Source organism: Tenebrio molitor, chromosome 1, assembly GCF_963966145.1.
Source record: "Tenebrio molitor chromosome 1, icTenMoli1.1, whole genome shotgun sequence".
NCBI classification, from domain to species: Eukaryota; Metazoa; Arthropoda; class Insecta; order Coleoptera; family Tenebrionidae; genus Tenebrio; species Tenebrio molitor.
In genome coordinates this window covers 14,334,902-14,357,039 of record NC_091046.1, presented here as the reverse complement: position 1 = coordinate 14,357,039, position 22,138 = coordinate 14,334,902, and the positions used below count along the sequence as shown (strand labels likewise).

At 33.8% G+C, this 22,138-nt stretch overlaps 1 long non-coding RNA gene across 1 annotated transcript; it reads right to left on the bottom strand.

Moving 5' to 3' along the window:
* Positions 1-13,837: 13,837 nt before the first annotated feature.
* On the bottom strand, positions 13,838-14,904 carry LOC138122157 (uncharacterized). Its single transcript, XR_011156368.1, has 2 exons — positions 14,611-14,904; positions 13,838-14,562 (listed from the first exon to the last, which is right to left on the bottom strand). It is a non-coding gene; the product is annotated as an uncharacterized lncRNA (long non-coding RNA).
* Between the last annotated feature and the right edge of the window lie 7,234 nt (positions 14,905-22,138).

Genomic DNA, 22,138 nt, shown 5'->3' with positions numbered 1-22,138 from the left:
ATTCAAAAAGGTATATTATTATACTCATGTCACATCGTGAGGAAGTTCCTTAACATTGACACAGAACATAATACACAACAAAGTTAAAATGCGGAGGCGAGACGCCGGTAATTATGTTGATAAGCACTGCACTATTACTTGATAGTAATATCCGTAATAGTGTATGTACTCCGGCAAAATTGCCGTGCCCCCGGGTGGAGGTGGGATACGAAATTAAAAAATTCTATACCTCTTAAATATTAACAAAGATTTTGACTATTTGTCTTTTACTAGTCAGTGGCATAATAATGCTAAACGATTGTGATCAGGTTTGCAATTATTTCCTTCATTATTTCCAGCATTTCCAAGTAGTAATTTTATGTCCGTTTTACCTCAAATAGCGTACGGCAACATGGCTTTGATTTTTCTCTCTCATTTCCATGGATATAACAAAAATGAAATATTTGCAGCCGATACGATGTTGCCATATTTAGTGTAACGAAGAAGTCCATATCTTCTACAAAAAAGAAGATTGATTTTTTAAAACATTTTTACCTGATATTTTAATTACTACTTAACAACGTACTGCTAAGTTGTTCCGCGAATTTTGGAGCACCTAGTATAATATCGTATGATCAAAAAGTCTTTGGATCGCGATAGCCATGAAATGTAAAAACCATTTACACATTTACACTTCAACAATAACAACTTTTTATTAAGTACAATAAATGTATGAACATTTTGGCCATTTGGATGGCGCCAGTGAGGATAGCGTAGGGAATATTGGCGAGTTGCTCCAGCTGCACTTCCAAGATATTTACACAAAAGTCTCAATTATAAAAATTAATGGCACCCACTAATCGACAATATTTTTTCATTTAAGAAACTGACTCATCATATGTCACAATCATATTGACCTTTTCGTCATTGGAGCAAAGGTACCAAGTTACGTATTACTGGCTGTATTTAAATTTCGTTATCGCCGGAAAGTTATGTGAATCAACCTACATGTACAGGGTGAGCCAAACTCGATGTTTCAGCTCTATTCATCGAATTTTTTTTTCTCAGAAACACCTACATATATTTTGGCATATTTAAAAAGAGCTATTTTTTCTGAACAAATTTTGTAAAGACAATCCAACTCGAACATTTTTAACCAATCGAATTGCAGTATTTTTCAAATTTTGACCAATCAAATTGATTTATACTGAAAAAAATTTGCTATCTTTACAAAAATTGTTCAGAAAAATTGGCCCTTTTTAAATATGCCAAAATACAGGGTTATTCACGTAAGATGACGAGCCTGACCAGGTAAAAATGCAACCCAAAAGACAATTCACAAAGCAATCTCGATCTCTATTACATTATTCGGCATTATCATAATGCACATAAAACATAGACAGCTTTTAATGTCAGCCTAATAAATGTCAAGTTCTGACAGAAAAATACCTCTCTTAACAAAGTATTATTTAATAACAATAATAAGCAATTAAATCACAAAAATAATGGGTAAGTAGGATCATATCGGTTCTGTCATCGTTTGAAAACATTTTCGAATACTAAATACGAACGCAAAATGCAATGACAATCTTTCAAATTAATAGAATACCTACAGTGCATTCACTTTTGTTTTAGACCAGAGTAGGCTATGGAAATTTGGCGAGTTGTATGGTAAGACTGTGGCTGAATGACAATATAGATCATGTATATACTGGGTGCCCCAAAATTCGCGGAACAACGTAGTAGTACGTTGTTAAGTAATTATTAATATAGCAGGTAAAAATGTTTAAAAAATTCAATCTTTTTTTTTGTGGAAGATATAGACCTTTTCGTTACACTAAATGTGGCAACATTTAAAAACATTCTATGCATCCCAATAGTCTGCAAATATTTCATTTTTGTTGTATCCATGGAAATGAGAGGGAAAAATCAGAGCCATGTTGCCGTACACTATTTTAGGTAAAACGAATATAAAATTACTACTTGAAAATGCTGGAAATAATGAAGAAAATAATTGCAAACCTGATCACAATCGTTCAGAATTATTAGGCCACTGGGTAGTAAAAGACAAATAGTCCAAATCTTTTTTAATATTTAAAATAAATGAGATCAAAGCTGCACATTTTGAGCCCCCATATCTTCAAATCTAAGAGGTATAGAATTTTTTTATTATTTTCCTCGTTATCTTCTAACATGAGTTGACATTGCCTCATTGAGTTGTTCCGTGAATTTTGGGGCACCCAGTCTAATATTTGAGGTTACACTTTCTTGTCAAAATTCATGACCATGTAGCCAAGCATTACCATTTTCCAATTAACTACATAGTTTCGAGGACTCAATAATGTGTGTATTTAGTGATAAATGTAAATATTGCACGAATTTAAAACTAATTTACCTTAATACTTAATAATAATGTCAAATTTGACACTGGCAGTTCGAACAATTTTGATTTTGTTATTTTGACATAGCCCCGATACCAACATTTAAAAAAATTAAAATAGCCTACTCTGGTCTAAAACAAAAATGAATGTATTATACAGTGTGGAAATTACTTATGGAATAAATTCAGTAATTTCAAAACTAATGACATTTGCCGAAAACGCTGAAACAGGTCAATTTTTGTTTTTAATAATGCTTATTTTAAGTTACTTCACTTCTTCATGATGTCATCCCTTTTTGAGCTATGACGTCATCACCAATTTTTTTAAATGACAACTCCGACTTTTTTCTTTTCTTTCTGATAGTCCTTCCTATTACCTAAACGATGACTGAAAAAAATTGGTACCTTACGTAACAATTTTTTTGAGAAAATAACAAATTTTATTTCAAAAATTTAATTTAATTTTTCATGTACTTATTTTTTTTTCTATGTGGTTATTTAAAATCGAGGGTTTACTTTAATAGACCAAACAATTTAGAAGATTTATGACAGAGAATTCGCGCTGAAATGGAACAAATCAGCCCTGACATTATTGAGCGCGGTGTACAGTGCCAAAAGTTGGCGGAGGGTAATTTCAACATTTGCGTTACATTTTATTGTTAACCTCAGATGTTTGTTTCTTTCTGTTTAAGGCCAATTAAAATTTTTACATTAAAAATTAAATTGAATTTTTGAAGTAAACTTTGTCATTTTCTCAAAAAAATTGTTATCTAAGGTACAAATTTTTTTCATTAATCGTTTAGGTAGTAGTAAGGTCTATCAGAAAAAGAAGAAAAAAGTCAGTGTTGTCATTTAAAAAATATGGTGATGACGTTATAGCTCAAAAATGGATGACGTCATGAACAAGTGAAGCAACTTAAAATACGCACCATGAGAAATAAAAATCGACCTGTTTCAGCGTTTTTGACAAATGTCATTAGTTTTGAAATTACTGAATTTATTCCATAAGTGGTTTCCACACTGTATAGGCTTTGCCATTTCTATTAAAACACCACCTGTTGATTGTCAGTTTGGCAACGCTGCAAATATGTTTAGTAATTTTTTGACTATTATTGCCAATCTTGATTTTTGTTGAATGTCATGTCATATTTGACTCAATGCGTCTTTCATTCAATTATAAACCAATAATTATCAAGAATTTATTGTTTTTTCGCGAAAATAGAGCAAAATAGAAAAAAATAGTATTCAAACCTTGTTAAGAAAGTGCCCTTGCAGACCTTAGGCACTTACAAACCTCGCCTATGGCTCGGTTTATAATCTTTGCCTGCGATCTGCAAGAAAGCATTTTCTTACCTTGGTTTGAAATACCTATACTATTCAATCCCTCTAACTAATTTTGAAACAAACCAAGGCGATCTGCATTTACCAGGCCATGACACTGATCAAAGACAGTGTGCTATGGAATGGCCTACCACAGTCTGGCAACATTGCTTCACCAACATTTGGTGAAAAAATTCGAAATCCACTAAACCTGTAATGACAGGTTTGCATTTGTCAAATATGAGTGATCTAATTTTGCGACAGTTCAAAAATGCATTATCGCATTGTACATGGCCTCCTAGATCGAAAGAGACAAAGTCTCTTATAAGGCCAGTCGCATCGTAGAAATGTCTGTTTTTAAATGTCTTTCATTGACATCCCTTATAGTAGCTCCTTCTATTTTTCAGTCATGTACATTATGATAGGCGGCTAATTTTGAAAAATCAAAAATATTTGTCAATTTATTTTTACAAAATGCCATACGTAAGAAAGTGCTGCCTCAAATCGTGTAATTCAAGTAATCCTGATGATAATGTTTCCTTTCATTCTATGCCTGCAGACGCAAATTTAAATTTATTGTGGAAACATTTTTTACTAGAGAACACTGGTATGTAATATGAATTTAAAAGTGTAGAGTTTACTTCTCTACTACTTCTACTACACTACTACTACTACTACTACTACTACTACTACTACTACTACTACTACTTCTCGCCTCCACATTTTGACTTTTTTGTGTTTTATGTTCTGTGTCAATGTTAAGGAATTTCCTCACGATGTGACATGAGTATAATAATATACCTTTTTGAATTTCAACCACCAATGTGTTCTCTAAGTCCAAAATTTTTAAATTTTTAAAAAGAGATTGCGGTACTATTCCTGTTGCTGAAATTATAAATGGTAAAATCGAAATTTTTTCTAAACACCAAAGATTTCTCATAGCAACGGATAGTTCTAAATATTTATTAATTTTTGTATTATATGTCTGTGTTATATTGTGTGAATTTGGAACAGCTATATCTAAAAGATATGCTTGCTTTTGTTGTTTATTTAAAATAATAATGTCTGGTCTGTTATGCTGAATGTGAATGTCAGTTAAAACTGTGCGATCAAAATATAATTTGTAATTGTCATTTTCTAAACAACTTTCTGGTTTATAAATGTAATGTGGTTGTGTATCCTTTAATAAATTGAATTTAACTGCTAAATTCATGTGTATAATTTTTGCGAATATATCATGACGTTTTTTATATTCGCTTTGAGCCAAAACGGTGCAAGAAGAAATGATGTGTTCAATGGTTTCCCCTTCAGTTCCGCAAATCCTACATTTATCGATGATCGATTGTAAACCGCATATGTGTTTATTATAATTTCTTGTATTTATAACACGATCTTGTATTGCCAATATAAAACCCTCAGTCTCAGGATGAATATTGTTACATTATTATTGTTCAATAAATAATTTTTGATAATTGGCTTATCTATTGTAATAAAAAAAAAATTATGGTGATTTTATCGTTCTCATATCAGAATCCCAAAATTTATAGATTCTTACCAATCTAACCTTACGCTGCCAATTATTTGAGGTTATATTATTGAAGATAGGCAACCCTCCAGACCCCCTATAGTGCTGCCCTCTTAAAAACACCAAAAAGGCCTGAAACTAGCTAATGCGGCTGGCCTTATAAGAGACTTTGTCTCTTTCGATCAAGGAGGCCATGGCATTGTAATATACAGTTTAAATCCACCTTGGGGACAGAAAAATAACGGTGCTCATTAGCATTACTGATTTCAGATGTTCTGCTGTGTTCCGGGCTATTGAAACTGTTTGGTTATAAACTAACGCGAGGTGGGCATTTCCAACTTAAATATAACAATTTTGTTCTCCCCATTGCCTAAATCCCACCCCATTTCTTGTAACTTGCTTCCCAGTCTCATTTCAATATTCCTTTTTAAAGCCAAAAGATTTTCCCCAGTGATTGTGTGGTCATTACTAATTTTCATTATTTCTTCCCAAAGTGTACGTAATTTCTTCGTAATTAGAAGTTATTGGCACCGCGTGTGGTAGAAGTAGCTTCATTTTGTCCCCATTTATACAGGGTTATTCACGAGAGGGGTACTTCTGAATTTTTATTTTGCCGCAACCAACAATACAATGGCAGTGACACTAAATCAAATGTGTTATTTCTTTTAAATTAGAAATCAAAGTAAGTTGAATAGATTTGTCAGAAATGTCAGATTGGCAGATAACCTGTATTTAATCAAAATTCAACAAATAAATTAACAAATTAAGTTAATGTAAAAGGTGTTCGAAGTGTCTACCATCGGCTTGGAAACATCCGCAGCGGCGACAGAATTCCTTCCACGCTCTCCAAAATGAGGATCATATCAGTCTTTTCGTCGTTATTGTAAAAACAATTTTTTCGAATTGTAAAGATTTTTTGCTTTAACGTCAAAGAGACAGGACTAAGAGCCGTCGTGGATTCAGTTATAATTATTTTCAAAATTTGAAATCAAGATATTGTTGCAATGTGTATAATGGGTTGCGGCAAAAAGAAATTCAGAAATACCCCTCTCGTGAATAACCCTGTATCTGTTCCCCTAAAATATTTAGCACAAGCATGGCTGCTTTTGCGATTTCTTCACTTTTCGATTTTTAAAATCTCTTTCCAAATTGGGTTCCTTTCCTCATTTGGTGGAAACTTAAATACAGGTACCTAACTACCTACGTAATTTGAAGAGGAAGACGCATAATTTGAGTTGCAATTTGGTACGCAACACTCAAAGGCGCTCTTAATTCAGTTTGACGAATTTAACCAAGGACTTGTCAAAATTTATTTTAAATATCGAATTGGTTTCAAAATTTTAGGAACATCGTAGGAATGGCCTACCAGAGAATGTGACAACGTAGCCAGTGTCCAGGGTGTATTCTTCAATCTCGATTAGTTCATGTCGCATACGACATATCTCGAACGGCTGTTGTCGCACACTACAAATGTTTTCCATTCTTGAATTCCACGCGAATAGTAGTTTATTTAACGAGTTCGTGTGTAAATTGGACTTTTTTTGGCATGATTGGGTCAGTTTAAAACGCGAATGAAACGAGAATTGTACTCGAATTTACAAATGTCGCATGCAGTGGCGGCTCCTCCGAGGAGGCAACGGAGGCAGTGCCTCCTCAAATAAAATTAAATAAAAAGAAAATAAAAAACATAATATTTCATTAAATATTATATTAAATCATATTATTTATGAAGATATTTGCTTATAAATGATAATTGTTGTCGTAAAAATGTATTACAAGAAGATTTTAGCGGTTCCGGTTAGTATTATTTGTTGCTTTTGTCGGCCGGAGGCAGAGTTTAATTTTGCGCAGCACTGTTCGCCGCTAAGCGGACGAAATGCGCCAAACTAGCATCGACTCTCTCAGAATAAATCGTTTTGCGCCCGAGAAATAACTTCGTTCGGAGGCTTGCCGCCGTTGCAAACGTCACGTACGGACATATGATCCTCGCACTGTGTCGGGTCTATTCAACTATAGCCGAGCTCTAACGACTCTTGACTCTTGACCTTCACCATGCAGTGGTGGTGTAACGGTCGTTTATAAGTGTAAGTTGTTGTAGGTGGTGGTGCTCCTTTGTTTTTGTTTTAGATTTGGAGGGTGTTACTGGTCCCTAGTCAAAAGTCTGTATTTTATTTATTTTTATATTGTTTAATAAAATGAATGAAGATATGGAAGTCACCTTAAGAAATTGCGAAGATATTATTGATTATTTGTTAAGTCATCCATTTCATTCATTGTCTTATGACGACAAATTATTTGTAAAAAGTCTAAAACAGCCACAACCAAATTTAACCGGCCTTATATGCGTAAGTGGAAAACAGAAACGGTCATTTAACACCACGTGGTATCAGAAATGCACATGGCTCGTCGGAAGTGTGAATAAAAATCTCTTGTTTTGTTGGCCTTGCTTGCTATTTGCTGCTGAAACAGAAAACACGGTTTGGTTGCGTTTAGGATTTAATGATCTTAAAAATATTGCTCGTTGTATCGAACGACACCAAAAATCAAAAGAGCACATCAAGTCACGCGTAAAATTTCAATTACTGGGTAAACAGAACATAGCGACAGTATTAGATTCGGCACACAAAATTGAAATAGAGTCATTTAATGATAAAGTTCGGGATAATAGAAACATTATGCGTAGATTAATAGATATCACCATATATCTTTGTACACAAGAGCAAGCTTTTAGGGGTCACGATGAACGGGAAGAATCTAGTAATAGGGGTAATTATAAAGAATTGGTAACTTTGCTTAGCAAATACGACGACAATTTAAAAAACTTTCAATGTTCTAGTAGTGTTTTTTCAGGAACTTCAAAAACAGTTCAAAACGATATCATTAATTCAATTGCTTTTGTTTTAATAAATGAAATTCATAAAGAAATTTCAGAATCATCTTTCTTTTCTTGGCAAGTTGACGAAACAACAGATATTACGTACCATTCTCAATTGTCAGTAATATTTCGATATGTTTTGTACAGTCAAGTCGTAGAGAGATTCCTTGGCTTTTATGATGTTAGTTCTGGGCGTACTTCGGAGGAATTATTTAAATTGTTAACGGATAATTTTGCCAAATTTAATTTGAAAGAAAAATTAGTTTCTCAAACTTACGATGGAGCAGCTGTAATGGCCGGTGAATTAAACGGTTTACAAAGAAAAATTAAAGACGTCGCTCCTCAAGCAACCTTTACTCACTGCGATGCACATGTGTTAAATTTAGTTTTAAGTAAGTCGTGTAATTCAATAAGAGATGTACGTATATTTTTTTCAAACTTATCTGGGTTTTCCTCATTTTTTTCAAAATCCAGCAAACGGACAAATGTTTTGGACAATATCTGTGGTAATCGGATTCCCACTAATGCTCCAACTCGATGGAATTTCACATCAAGAGGTGTATTAACTATTTATAAAAATCGCCAAAAATTAATTGAAGTTTTTGACTATATAATCGATAATGATTATAAACATTTCAATTGATTTTCGAACAAACAGACGTCGTATTTTCAGTTCTTCAAAATAGGACTACAGATATTAATTTTGCAAAATCGCGCTTAAACAATGTGGTACGCAAATTGCAAGAATTTAGAGATGACAGGATTTTTCAAAATCTTTTTAAGAATTTATCAGGAAAATTAGATTTGGAAGGGGTTATTAGCAAAAAACGAAAAATAGACCGTGATTTACCTGATACATGTCAACGTTATCGGCAAATATTCATCGAGATTTTAGAAACTATAATTGGTCAAATTAAAGTTAGGTTTGCTGATTTAAACATATTGAGTTTTCTTGACCTTGTGAACCCAGACAAATTTAACACTTTTTCTGAGCAATTTCCGGCAGCTTTATTAACAGACTTACTGCAACATTATCCAAATTTCGATCCAATTCAATTAAAGAATGAACTTGTTATAATGTATGAAGACCCAGAAATTATCGGGCAATGTAAGACCCCTGCAGATATGTTGCGATATATAGATCAAATGAATCTTACTGACTCCTTGAAAAATTTATATAAACTGCTTTTAATAATCGTCACAATTCCTATTACGTCCGCGTCGGTAGAAAGAAGTTTTTCGGCTTTGAAAAGAATCAAAACTTACTCTAGAAATTCTATGGGCCAAGACCGTCTCTGTGATGTATCTGTCATTTCAATTGAAAGAGAATTGGTAAAATTTTTGAGTAGAAGTGATGACTTTTATAATAACGTGATAGAATTTTTCGCCGAACAAAAAAACCGTCGTATTCCACTTAAATATAAGACAACCTAAATCATTTTCATATTTTCACTCATTTTTTAATATGTACATAGTTTATCTTGTTTTTGTTTTGAGAATTTGATTTTATTTTATATCGAAGATTTATTTTATGCACGTTGTTGAATTTAATTTGTTTTGTTTTTTTTACCAGAGTTTAATTTTTGTTTTTTTATGCATCTGATAGAATTTATTTTTATTACCTATTTAATAGTTTTTAAGAAGTGTTTTTGTTTTTGTTTTTATATCTACATTTTTATTTTTTTTTCAACATCTTATCCGAGTTCCTACACGATATTTCCAGTTGTATGAAGGACATTCGGAGGGTACTTTAAGAAATTAAGCTAGGGGGTGTATACCCCGGGTGAGTGTTTACTCCATTATATTGTAGTGCAGATAAATAGGTTTTTTTCTTTTATATATTGGTAAAATGGTTCTATTCGTCTTGGGAGTAAAGAACTAAAATGTAATGAGTAAGTAGGTAAGTACATTTAACTTTATTTTAAAATGAATATACAGTATGTATATAAATGGAAAAAATTTTTTTTGCTCTTGTAAACCACTCCGGGAACATACTGTATATACATATATTTAAAAAAAAAATTATTGTATTATTACCATGTTCGGTCAAACCTGCCTCCTCAATAACAAAACCCACGAGCCGCCACTGTCGCATGCGACATTTATCACTCGAGATTGAAGAATACACCCCCTGGCCTGTAACTTTAGACCGCCTTGAACAAACGTAATCAATATGATCAATACAATATTTGAACCCTAAACAATCTTACACATTATTTTTTTAAAACCTTGAAGTTGCTTTTAGATTCATAAAAATCGTTCAAATGTACTTCAAAAATACCTTTTTCAACTTCTCAAAATCAAATGTACAGTTGCGGCCAAATAAAACTGGGCAGCTAATTTTTCTATTGTAAAACGGAATTAAATATTAAATCGCCTGAAAAATCATCTCCTAGGAGTTAACATAAAAAAACTATTTTTCAAATTGACATCATCCGTCACTGTTATGTTGTGCCACAGGTATGGTTACCAGAGAAACTTTCATTTTAAAACCCTGAATTACCAAAATTTATAAAGATGACATAAAATGTCAATTTAGTCGTCGCTTTTATTTGGCCGCAACTGTACTCTTAACTGACGTAATAGACCTAGATGAACAAAAGGACAAACTAAAATACTATCGTGACGGTAAAACCTGCCACAAAGGCATTATAGTTATTAAGGTATAAGGTTGATAACGCGCGAGGTCGGCAGAGTGAAACCCGAGGGCCTCCGGCCCGAGGGGAGTACGTCGACCGAGGTAAGAACTTTCTGTTAATCTGCCGAAAATCCGTCATTTTCAAACAATAATTTGTCGCGAAATACAAATCGCCAAAATCTGGTTTTATTATTTGGCACTACACCACTGCAAAAGCCGACGTTTTTTAAAACCGTTCCACACACTTCAGATTTGCTCGAATTGACAAGTCTGTCGAACAAGGTCGACGGACATAATCAGGGTAAACCTGATAATTTTCCTCATTTTTGTTCGCGAGCAAAAACGACGGTTTTCCAGACACACACTTCAGATTTGCATCGTTTTTGTTCGAACAGACTTTTTTGTCGAACAAAACCGTCGAACAAAAACGCAGTCTGTGGGGCCCTTTAGACTCATTTTCAAAATAGTGCCAAGCCTAGCCAATCACATCTCTACACCCCATTAATATAGTCGACGCATTACTACCTATACCTAATTTATTTCACACCACGGTCTACCACATAAAATAAGTTCAGACTGTAGAGGAGAAATCAAAAATAATTTACTAGAGGACTTTTGTAAACTGCACAAAATCGAGTTACACTACACAACACCAAAAAACTCAAACAATAATTCATCAGTCGAACGTTTCCACGCAACCGTAGCAGAAGAAATCAAAGACTTGAAAAACGTAACTAGGACATCAACAAACTAACTTATTACGCGATTATAGGGTACAATACTATCGAGCGATCATTTAAAAAATAAATCGAGTTTGCTTTGGAGCCTATGCCATAGCATGGGTTGCCATAGGTAACACGCCGACTCGATTTATTTTTTAATTGATCGCACCTTACAATTCATTCTGTAACTGTTTATACTTTTTTTGAAGTTCTTAAAGGTCACATAACTACAAGCGACCCTTTCGAATGAGACGATAATAGTTATTTATGTGACGAGCTTAGTAAATTAATCTTTACGGGCGCGCTGGCACTTGTGGGACGAGTGACGTAAGAAACGAGTCTCCATAAGCCAGTAAGCCCAGTAAAGATTAATTGCTAAGCGAGTTGCATACAAACTTTTATTTCCACCTTCAGCCTTTAAATTTCATTTTTTAATTGTTATTTATTGTTTATAAAATTTTTGTAATGAAAGGCGGTGGGGCAATTATACCTACGTCGTCATGGTATTGAGATAAACAACAAAAATACTGTCAGAAGTTTTGTGAAATTTGTTGCAAAAAGAAAGAAAAGAAAGAATGGCTTTAATGCCCGATAAAAACTTTGATTTGAAGGTGATTTTCTTGAAATGCAAGAAAATAACCACGGAATTACCAACGCTGCAAGTGCGGTTCTCTACTGATTCGATTCCAGGAGCGATATGAAAATGACTTTCGAAACGGATCAAAATGCATTATTAACTTATGTAATTGCAACAATTGACAATTTGTTTGTGTTTATAATAAACTTTTTCAAAAATCATTTAATAAGTTTTGATTCATTATTATTTTTTGATGAGCCTTGTAGAGTCTTTACAGGTCTCTTCTACGTGCTTGTTATAGTTACATATTTATGTGACGAGCTTAGTAAATTAATCTTTACGGGCGTCGTAGCACTTGTTGGACGAGTGACGTAAGGAACGAGTCTCTATAAGCCAGTAAGCCCAGTAAAGATTAATTGCTAAGCGAGTTGCATACAAACTTTTATTTCCACCTTCAGCCTTTAAATTTCATTTTTGAAGTGAAACTTTTTATGGGAGGGTCTTGAAATTCTGATCGGCAACCTTTTTGTGTGACGAAAAGTGGTGGGGGTAAACACTATCGGGTCGACTGGGAGCGAGAATGCATTTAGCGCGTAGCCAAGGCACTGGCACAGCTGCGCCGGCGCGTGATCAGAAATTGTGGCGGCCCCAAATATCAGGTTCAAACGTGCAAAATAATAGTTCTTTTCGATATAAGGACGCTGTCACATCATTTTTCAGGTCAGGTCAGGTCAGGTGTAGTCGGCGTTTTAATTTTCAATATTTAAAATACGCGCTTAAAGAGTTAGCGGCGGAGCGTGCTTGGGCCACGCGCTAGATGCATTCTCGCCGAGTGGGAGACTGGGAGCAGTGTCTCGCACAACATTTGCGCCAATATTTCCATCTCACTTAAATGTAAGTTAATCTGTTTGACACGATACAAACATCCCTTAAAATTGTGTATACTTCTGTCTTTGTCACACTCACGGCATTTATTGATAATGTCCTCTCTTTAATTTGGAGGCTTAAAAATGAACAATGAGTTACGCATTTGCATATTGTTTAGTGTTATCGTTGTTTATAATTTATTTTCTTCATTAAAATATACAATTTTGTTGTGAATATGCTATTTAAAAGTGATTGAAGAATAATTACAATGTTTCCCTGTAATACAAAAGTTTCACTTCTATCGTGCGCCTTTACGACACATTCTGTTTTTTTTAATTGTTATTTATGTTTATAAAAATTTTGTAATGAAAGACGGTGGGGCAATTATACCTACGTCGTCATGGTGTTGAGATAAACAACAAAAATACTGTCAGAAGTTTTGTGAAATTTGTTGCAAAAAGAAAGAAAAGAAAGAATGGCTTTAATGCCCGATGAAGACTTTGAAGGCGATTTTCTTGAAATGTAAGAAAATAACCACGGAATTAGCAACGCTGCAAGTGCGGTTCTCTACTGATTCGATCCCAGAGCGATATAAAAATGACCTTCGAAACAGATCAAAATGCATTACTAACGTATGTAATTGCAACAATTGATAGTTAAATTTGTTTGTGTTTGTAATAAACTTTTTTTAAAAATCATTTAATTAGTTTTGATTATTTATTTTTTGATGAGCCTTGTAAACACAGACAATTAAACTATAGTAAGACTGTCAAGTGGGATTACCACAGAACAGATTACATTTTCGGGGACGCGCTCAAGTGGCGCTGCCCGAGCGTTAGGCCAAACTAATGTATAACAAGTTGCATATCTGACTTTCTGTATACTTAGTTGCCTATTTTTTTTTTCAATTTGATTTAAATTGATACTTATTAAAAAAAAATAGAAACGACTAAATAAGTATTAAACATTTTAATACAAATTCTAACATATACAACAAATTAGTAGTTCATTAAACGAGTTTGTGTATAAATTGGGATTTTTTGGGCATGAGTGGGCTAGTTTAAGGCGAGTGAAACTGAATTGAAGGGTAGATCTAGTTCAATAATTTGATCTTGCGTTAACTTCTAAAATTTCTGGAGATAATTTTAGAATCGTGCAAAAGATTTTTTAATTTTGAAATTGTTTTTCGCTGATATCGGTCCATATAATAAATGTTTCTACCTTTTGAAGTACGACTACTAACTTTCTTGCATTCAAGTACTTGCAACACACTAGAAGATTTTGTTGGGTGTCTATTTTGGGCCTTGGGCATAACAGGAAGGATTAGATTCTCTACAGTGGGATTTTCAGTAATCCTAGAATTTTCAATTTGTTCAGCTGGTCTAACATTATTTATTGAAGTTTGTTTGTCTTCACGAAGAAAAATCGACGGCAGGGCGTATTTATGGAGTTTTGTTTTTTGAGTAAAGAAATTGTTGCTAAAATGTTTCTCGCAAATAAAGGCATTATCTGTTTTGAAGGGTGGTGCAACATTTACCTAAAGCTTCTATCCATCGTTTCCTTTGTTCTTCTAATTTTAGATATTTAAAATGTTTATTTTTTATCGCCGATCTTGTTGTTTACAAAGCATTTATGTTTAATTTTTCCCATATCCAAATAAATAAAATAAAAATTGCGATCTGAAAAACCATATTTCGTACTTTTTCAAAAAGAAAAAGATAACTTACCAAATAAAGAGATAACGAAAAATTATCTCAAGAGACTGGTTTGGAGTAATTTATTTTGTAGAACAATTTATAAAATTTATTGACTAAACCTTGACAGAAATTAGAAAATTCAAAATTACTGATGACATTATTAATTAATATTCAAATCAATCTTCTTTTTAAACGGAAATTCCCGATCGGATTAACGAGTAAATTCGGTAATTTAGTTTGGCCTAACGCTAGAGCAGCGCTAGTGTTGTCAGTGTCTCCCATGTTTTATACGGGTTTTGAAAGTCTTAATTCTGTTGATGGTCTGTGCTTGTAAAGTCTTTACAGGTCTCTTCTACGGGCCTGTTAAATATTACAGGGCTCTGCCTGTAATTACCCATTTACTTAGTTACCACAAATACCTACCTATAAAGTGTCATTTACTTAGAAGGTCGAAATAAAATATTACAAGGCTCTTCCTGTAACTACCCATTTACTTAGTTACCACGAATGCCTATAAAGTGTCATTTACTTAGAAGGTGGAAATAAAAAAATAATACATATGCAACTTTATTCAACAACACAAGGAAAACATTAAAACCTTGTATGACAACATTCTACAAAAATCTGCAAATAAAAAAAGAAATAATCAATAATACAAATAGGCAAGAACCCGAGCCATACACTCCGAACCAAACCGCTTACATCAAATCGAAAGCTGGAAATTAGGCACACCCCAAATTCATTAAAAGTTATTTCCACCTAGAAAAAATTAGCTACACAACATCGGGAACTTATCACAAAAAGAAACAGAAAAACTATAAACTAATCAATAAAATCTTTCCTTACAGCCCAGTCTACAAAGTAGAAAGTCCTCTCAATACTCTCTTCATCATAGACATAGACTCATAACTCTAATCGACCTAACATCATCACATCATATCGAAATAACCACATTAAATAACCAAATACTCCCATTTCATTTAGGACAAAGTAAGGTAGTACATAGAAAGTAAACATACATTATTATACATTATGTAGAAATAGAGCCTTTTTAGGTAATAGAGTACACTATCCCACCTCCACCCGGCGGCACGGCAATTTTGCCGGAGTACATACACTATTACGGATATTACTATCAAGTAATAGTGCAGTGCTTATCAACATAATTACCGGCGTCTTGCCTCCGCATTTTGACTTTGTTGTGTATTATGTTCTGTGTCAATGTTAAGGAACTTCCTCACGATGTGACATGAGTATAATAATATACCTTTTTGAATTTCAACTACCAATGTGTTATCTAAATCCAGAATTTTTAAATTTTTAAAAAGAGATTGCGGTACTATTCCCGTTGCTGAAATTACAAGTGGTAAAATCGAAATTTTTTCTAAACACCAAAGATTTCTCATAGCAACGGACAGCTCTAAATATTTATTAATTTTTGTGTTATATGTCTGTGTTATATTATGTGAATTTGGAACAGCTATATCTAAAAGATATGCTTGCTTTTGTTGTTTATTTAAAATTATAATATCTGGTCTGTTATGTTTAATATGAATGTCAGTTAAAATTGTTCTATCAAAATATAACTTGTAACTGTCATTTTCCAAACAACTTTCTGGTGTATAACTATAATGTGGTTGTGTATTCTTTAATAAATTGAATTTAACAGCTAAATTCATGTGTATAATTTTAGCGAATATATCGTGTCGTTTTTTATATTCGCTTTGAGCCAAAACGGTGCAAGAAGAAATGATGTGTTCAATTGTTTCCCCTTCAGTTCCGCAAATCCTACATTTATCAATTATCGATTGTAAACCGCATATGTGTTTTTTATAATTTCTTGTATTTATAACACGATCTTGTATTGCAAATATAAAACCCTCCGTCTCAGGGTGAATATTTGATTTCTTAAGCCATGCATGAGATGCCCGAATATTAACTTCTGGTTGTTCCAGTTCTTTAAAGTATCTCCCATGTAAAGACTTCTGTTTTATATTTGCTATTGTATCAGGTATATTTGGCTTAACAATGTCTGAAATTATATTATCACTTAAATTTAAAGGTGTGTAGCCTTTATCGGCTGAAACCAAAGCATTGAAAAAGGTGTTATCACGAGCTCTATTGAGGAAATAATTTTTTAGTGAAGCAATTTGATTTTTTAGCAGTATTTCTAGATTTGAAAAACCCCTACCACCGTTTTCGCGTGGTAAATTAAATCTTTCAATAGCAGATGTAGGATGGTGTTTACTAAATTTTGTAAAAAGAACTCTAGTTTTAATGTTTATGTTCTGTAAATTAGTTTTGGACCATTTTATAACACCGAAAGAATAGGTCAGTAATGGAACAGCATATGTATTAACTGCTTTAATTAAATTATTACCGTTTAATTTTGATTTTAAAATAGATTTAATTCTTAAATAAAATTGCTTTTCTAAATTTTCTTTTATAATTGAGTGTTGAATATGATTTGATTGATTAATACCTAAATATTTATAAAATTCTCCTTTATTTAAATTTTTAATGATTTCTCCTTCTTGAGTTATATATTCTAAATGTTCGTAATGACCGCGACATATTGATTGCATTTTACACTTATCAATACCAAAACTCATCCCAATATCATTTGAGAAATTTTCAGTTATTGTTAGTAAAGATAAAATGTGATTCTTTTTTGATGCATAAAGTTTTATGTCATCCATATAGAGAAGGTGATTTAATTTGGATAGTGTGGTATTATTAAGTCTAATATTGAAACCATATCCAGTGCTATTTAATAGATTTGTCAAAGGATTAATGGCTAGACAAAACCATAAAGGACTTAAAGAATCTCCTTGATAAATCCCCCGTTTAATTTGAATAGGCTCGGATTTTAATTTAGTATTGTTTATTGATAAATTTAAAGTAGTTCTCCAAAATGTCATAACATGAGATAAAAAGTTAATCAAATCCAAATTAATTTTATAAATTTTAAGAATTTTAATTAACCATGAATGTGGTACTGAATCATAGGCTTTTTTGTAGTCTATGAATGCGGTATAAATATTTCTATTATTTTTTCTAGCTTGTTCCATTATTACCATATCTATTATGAGTTGTTCTTTACAACCAAAACACTCTTTAACACAACCTTTTTGTTCTTCATTAAGTATATTTAATTTTTGACAATGGTCGTAAATTATTACTTTAATGCAAGATGTCATAATTTTATAAATTGTAGGCAGACATGTGATTGGCCTATATTTTGATGGATTTTTAGTATCGGAATCTTTTGGTTTCAGATATGTTATACCATGGGCCAAAAACTCTGGAAATGTGTTAGGTTCCCTAATAAATCCGTTAAAGTGATCAAGTAAGCATTTATGAATACAAGTAAATTTTTTTAACCAAAAGTTATGAATTTGGTCACCTCCAGGGGATTTCCAATTATGTGAACTATTAATATTTTTAACTAAAATTTCAAGGCTAATTTGAATATGATGTCGATTATTACTATCTGGTATATCATTTTCTAAATGAGGAATCCATTCGGCCTGATTATTAAATTGAACTTCATTTGACCATATGTTTGACCAGAATTCTTTAATTTCGTTTATATTTGGTGTACCATTATTAGTTTGAGTTTTATTATCTGCTAAATATTTTAATATAATTAACAAAACGTTTTACATTAATAATATGTACTACATTTAAGGCACAATCACTAACATATCTCAATATCTTAAGCCTAAGGGATTCGCCAACACATGTACACTATCTCATAACATAAGAGAATCACAGAACAAATTTGATAATCACACACCTCACCTCAGAAGCAAGAGAGGACTAACTGACGTAATCGGCAAAACTTATAAAATTTTGTTTGGAACTTTAGACTCAAAGGACACTGCAAATTATGAGAAAGCCCTCAAAATCTTAAAGGACAATCACCCAAAATTAAGTCGTTTCGAACACAACGTTTATTAAACCTTCTGCAACATTTCCGCATTTTTAAAAGCTCAGAACATATTAAATCAGATAATCCTGAACTGTCAAAATGTAACCACATTTCTAGATAAGCTAGAGGACGCAGTAACGTTATCAAAATTAAGAACACTTCATTTTAACATCAGAAGTACTGTACGTAATCTCGCATACATATACGGAGAAAACAAAATCCCCCAATTCACTAATACAGGGTCATTATAAATGATTGTACCATAGTAGTTGGCGTTGAAAACCCACACAAATTTTGGATGTGCCGCCAGCCTCGCAACGTTAGACAAACTAGTACACAGATTTCCACTACCGCCAGCAGCGCCACCTATTGGCGATACTAGTCTCACTCATGTTATGAAGCTTGCGGCACATTCAACTAAGCCACCAACGCCTACTACGATGGTACAATAGTTTATAATGACCCTGTATATTGTCTTACTACCAAATCGCCGATGCAAGCGTATCATTTGTTAATAATACATTTTTATTTTCACTACACATGCCAATCATGAATCCCGACATTTTCGACCTTTATTGTATCTACTCCATACCTCAATCAAACCTAACAATTGTATCGCCCAATCAGTATCTTTTGCTCAGTCCACAATTTCACCAATGCCAAGAAGAAGACTGTCTCCGCATAGAAGACCTTTGAATAAAATAAATAAACTCCAAACGATAAAGACTGCATTACCTCAATGATACCTACTAAACGACATAACAAAGAAATGTCATCTAATGAAAATACAGCAGGAAAAACCCGTAAAACAACAAATCAGCGATAGTCACGTCATCCTCATACCCACAGAACATCTAAAAATAAAGAAAAAATGCAACAACGTTGGTTTCATGATCCCGAAGTCTCATTAGGTTCCCCAACAAACAGTAACCAGAAACCTCATTCTACACAGCATGGATCTGGACGAAATCTCCTAACTCCAAAAGAGAATCATCGAATTAAATCCAAACAACAACACCGAGGCCCACTACATGCATACTGTAGGATTCAAGAAAGTTGAGCGGTTGAAAGAATGTAAAATGTACTTTTTTGTTCGACACTGTCAGAATTTGAGAATTTTCTCCTATGTGAACGGATTTTGATAAATGTCACAACTGTCAAAACGAAACGTCAAGCTAATTTTAAAGATTTTAAAGGGATTTGGAGCCTTTAAGGGGCTCGTCGAACAAAAAAACGTTGTATTCAACTCATTCGTGTGTAAATTGGGCCTTTTTTGGCACTCGTGGGCCTTTAAAACGCTCGTTTCATTCGCGTCTTAAAATGGCCCACTCGTGCCAAAAAAGGCCCAATTTACACACAAACTCGTCAAATAAACTACTATATTATTCGATTACAGCGGACCAAATAATTCAAAGAATTTTATCGTATTATGAAAATCCATGGAAATTAAACAAAGTAATGAGCTTACCTGATGAAGCAATTAACAAAGGTCTTATGATTGGTCAGCGAAAGTCGCTTACAGTATAGATACTATAGGACCGTCGACATTTTTTCTTTCAATTTTAGTCTTGATTTTCACTCCAGAATACGCTATTAAAATATCATGCGGCAGTTCTGGGACACCCGGTATTTGTGTACCGCTTGACTTTCCATAGTTTCTTTCCCCTGCCGCACCGCTCAACTCTCTTGAATCTTACAGTACATCACTTCTACTCTCCCATAACTTCAACATGTATATTATTATTATTATTATTATTGGTTAGTGAGCTAAAGCCCAATTACAAGCCCCTATCAGTAAGCGGGGTTATATCTTCACAGCTGTAAATCACTGTGTTCTCATCTGAGAGGCCGCTCTGTCCAGACCCTAAAAAAGCTCTTAACTTGGTTCAACCTGCAAGCAAATATATCCACATTCATCTCTACGACTTCGTGGCCACGCAACATTTGGGTAACAGGAGACCGAAGACCGGCGTCCGTACGATATGGTGTAATGAGGAAGGAATGTATTGGTTGATCGAGAACCAGAACGAGGAACCCTAAGATTGACTCTTGAGAGTAGAGCAGGACAATGTAGAGATCCATGAAGTAGTTTATACAAAAAAATGACAGAGTGCTCCAATCGTCGGTTTGACAGAGACTGCAGACCAAGCCTATCCAGCAAAAGTTCCTGAGGAAAGCCCCTGGGGGGGATACAAACCGTCCAACATAAAAATTGCGCTCTTGAGAAATCTACGTTGGACACGCTCTAATTGAGCAATATAGATATTGTGTATAGGCGACCATACCAAAGATGCATATTCGAGTTTCGACCTTACGTAAGTGATGTACAGCAGTTTTAGGGTCACAACGTCGCCGAATTCTTTGGCACTACGTAAAACAAAACTCAGAAACTTAAAAGCTGCACTTGGGGTGGATAGAATGTAATCACAAAAAGAAAGTTTCGAGTCGAAGAGCACACCCAGATCCTGAACACTACTACGTCTTAATAAGATCTTATTGTTGAGTGTGTAGTCGAATTATCATCGGTGCTCTAATTTTCATCATCATGAAATGGGAAAACCATTGGTGGAATCGATGGAATAGTCACATCTCCAGGAACAACACGACTTCCATCTCCCCACCAATGTATAATGCACAAGAAACCGAAACGCAAAATAATACCACCGTATTAATTGTAATTCGCGACTTAAGGAGGGAGGAGTTATACAGGGTGAATTCGAAATACGTCACAATCTTAAAACCCCAGGATCTCCAGGAAGTGAATAAACCGAAAATGTGGTTAAACATTTTAAATTCATAAAGTCCAATTTAACTTAATTCCATCCCGAACGAGACGCTTCTGAAAGTTCTAATAAATCGAAACATGAATATCCGCAAAAATGATTTAAAAACCGAGAGTGACAAAACCTTGTTTTGAATGAAAGCCGAAAAACACTTTAAACACACAGCCGCAAAAACGTGTAACATTAAGAGTGAAAACCAAGTGAAAGGAAAAGTCAAAGCAAAAACCACAACTACCGTACTTACAATTATTTATTAGACACAATGTTCAAAATGTCGGTCGTAGATTGTCCCGAACCCTTGCAAAACTTGCTGCATCGTCCGGGATTTGCGCTGATGAATATGGGTGTTAAAAACCCCGTTAACAATACTATTCGCATAAAATCAGGTTGATCGACGCACATTTGAATCACTCACAAAACTCTTCCTGACGAATGCAATCGAAAAGTACCATTTTCCCGTAGACAATAGCCAGAAATGTTTGCGAATGCGGAACATGACGCGCCGGAAACTTTTCGCGATACAAAGCTTGTGCCCTTAAGCCAACACCATCTGAACTTCCGTAACAAAGTACCATATCGGTCATTTCACTATTGGTATAATTTTCCATGATAATGGCACACTGAGAACCAAAATTCGAAACAAACAATATCCGAAGGTCATACTGAACGCAACTAATGTGCACGCTGTACTAGCACCCGCGTAACAAAACTTTTTGCATCTTTTTTACGTTGCACTGATAACTTTTTAAATCTTACTATCCATCCTAACGTGATATCAGTGGCGTACTCAACTTTTGTGGTTGAAGTTTACATGGCTTTTCTGCCCTTATGCGGATCTATA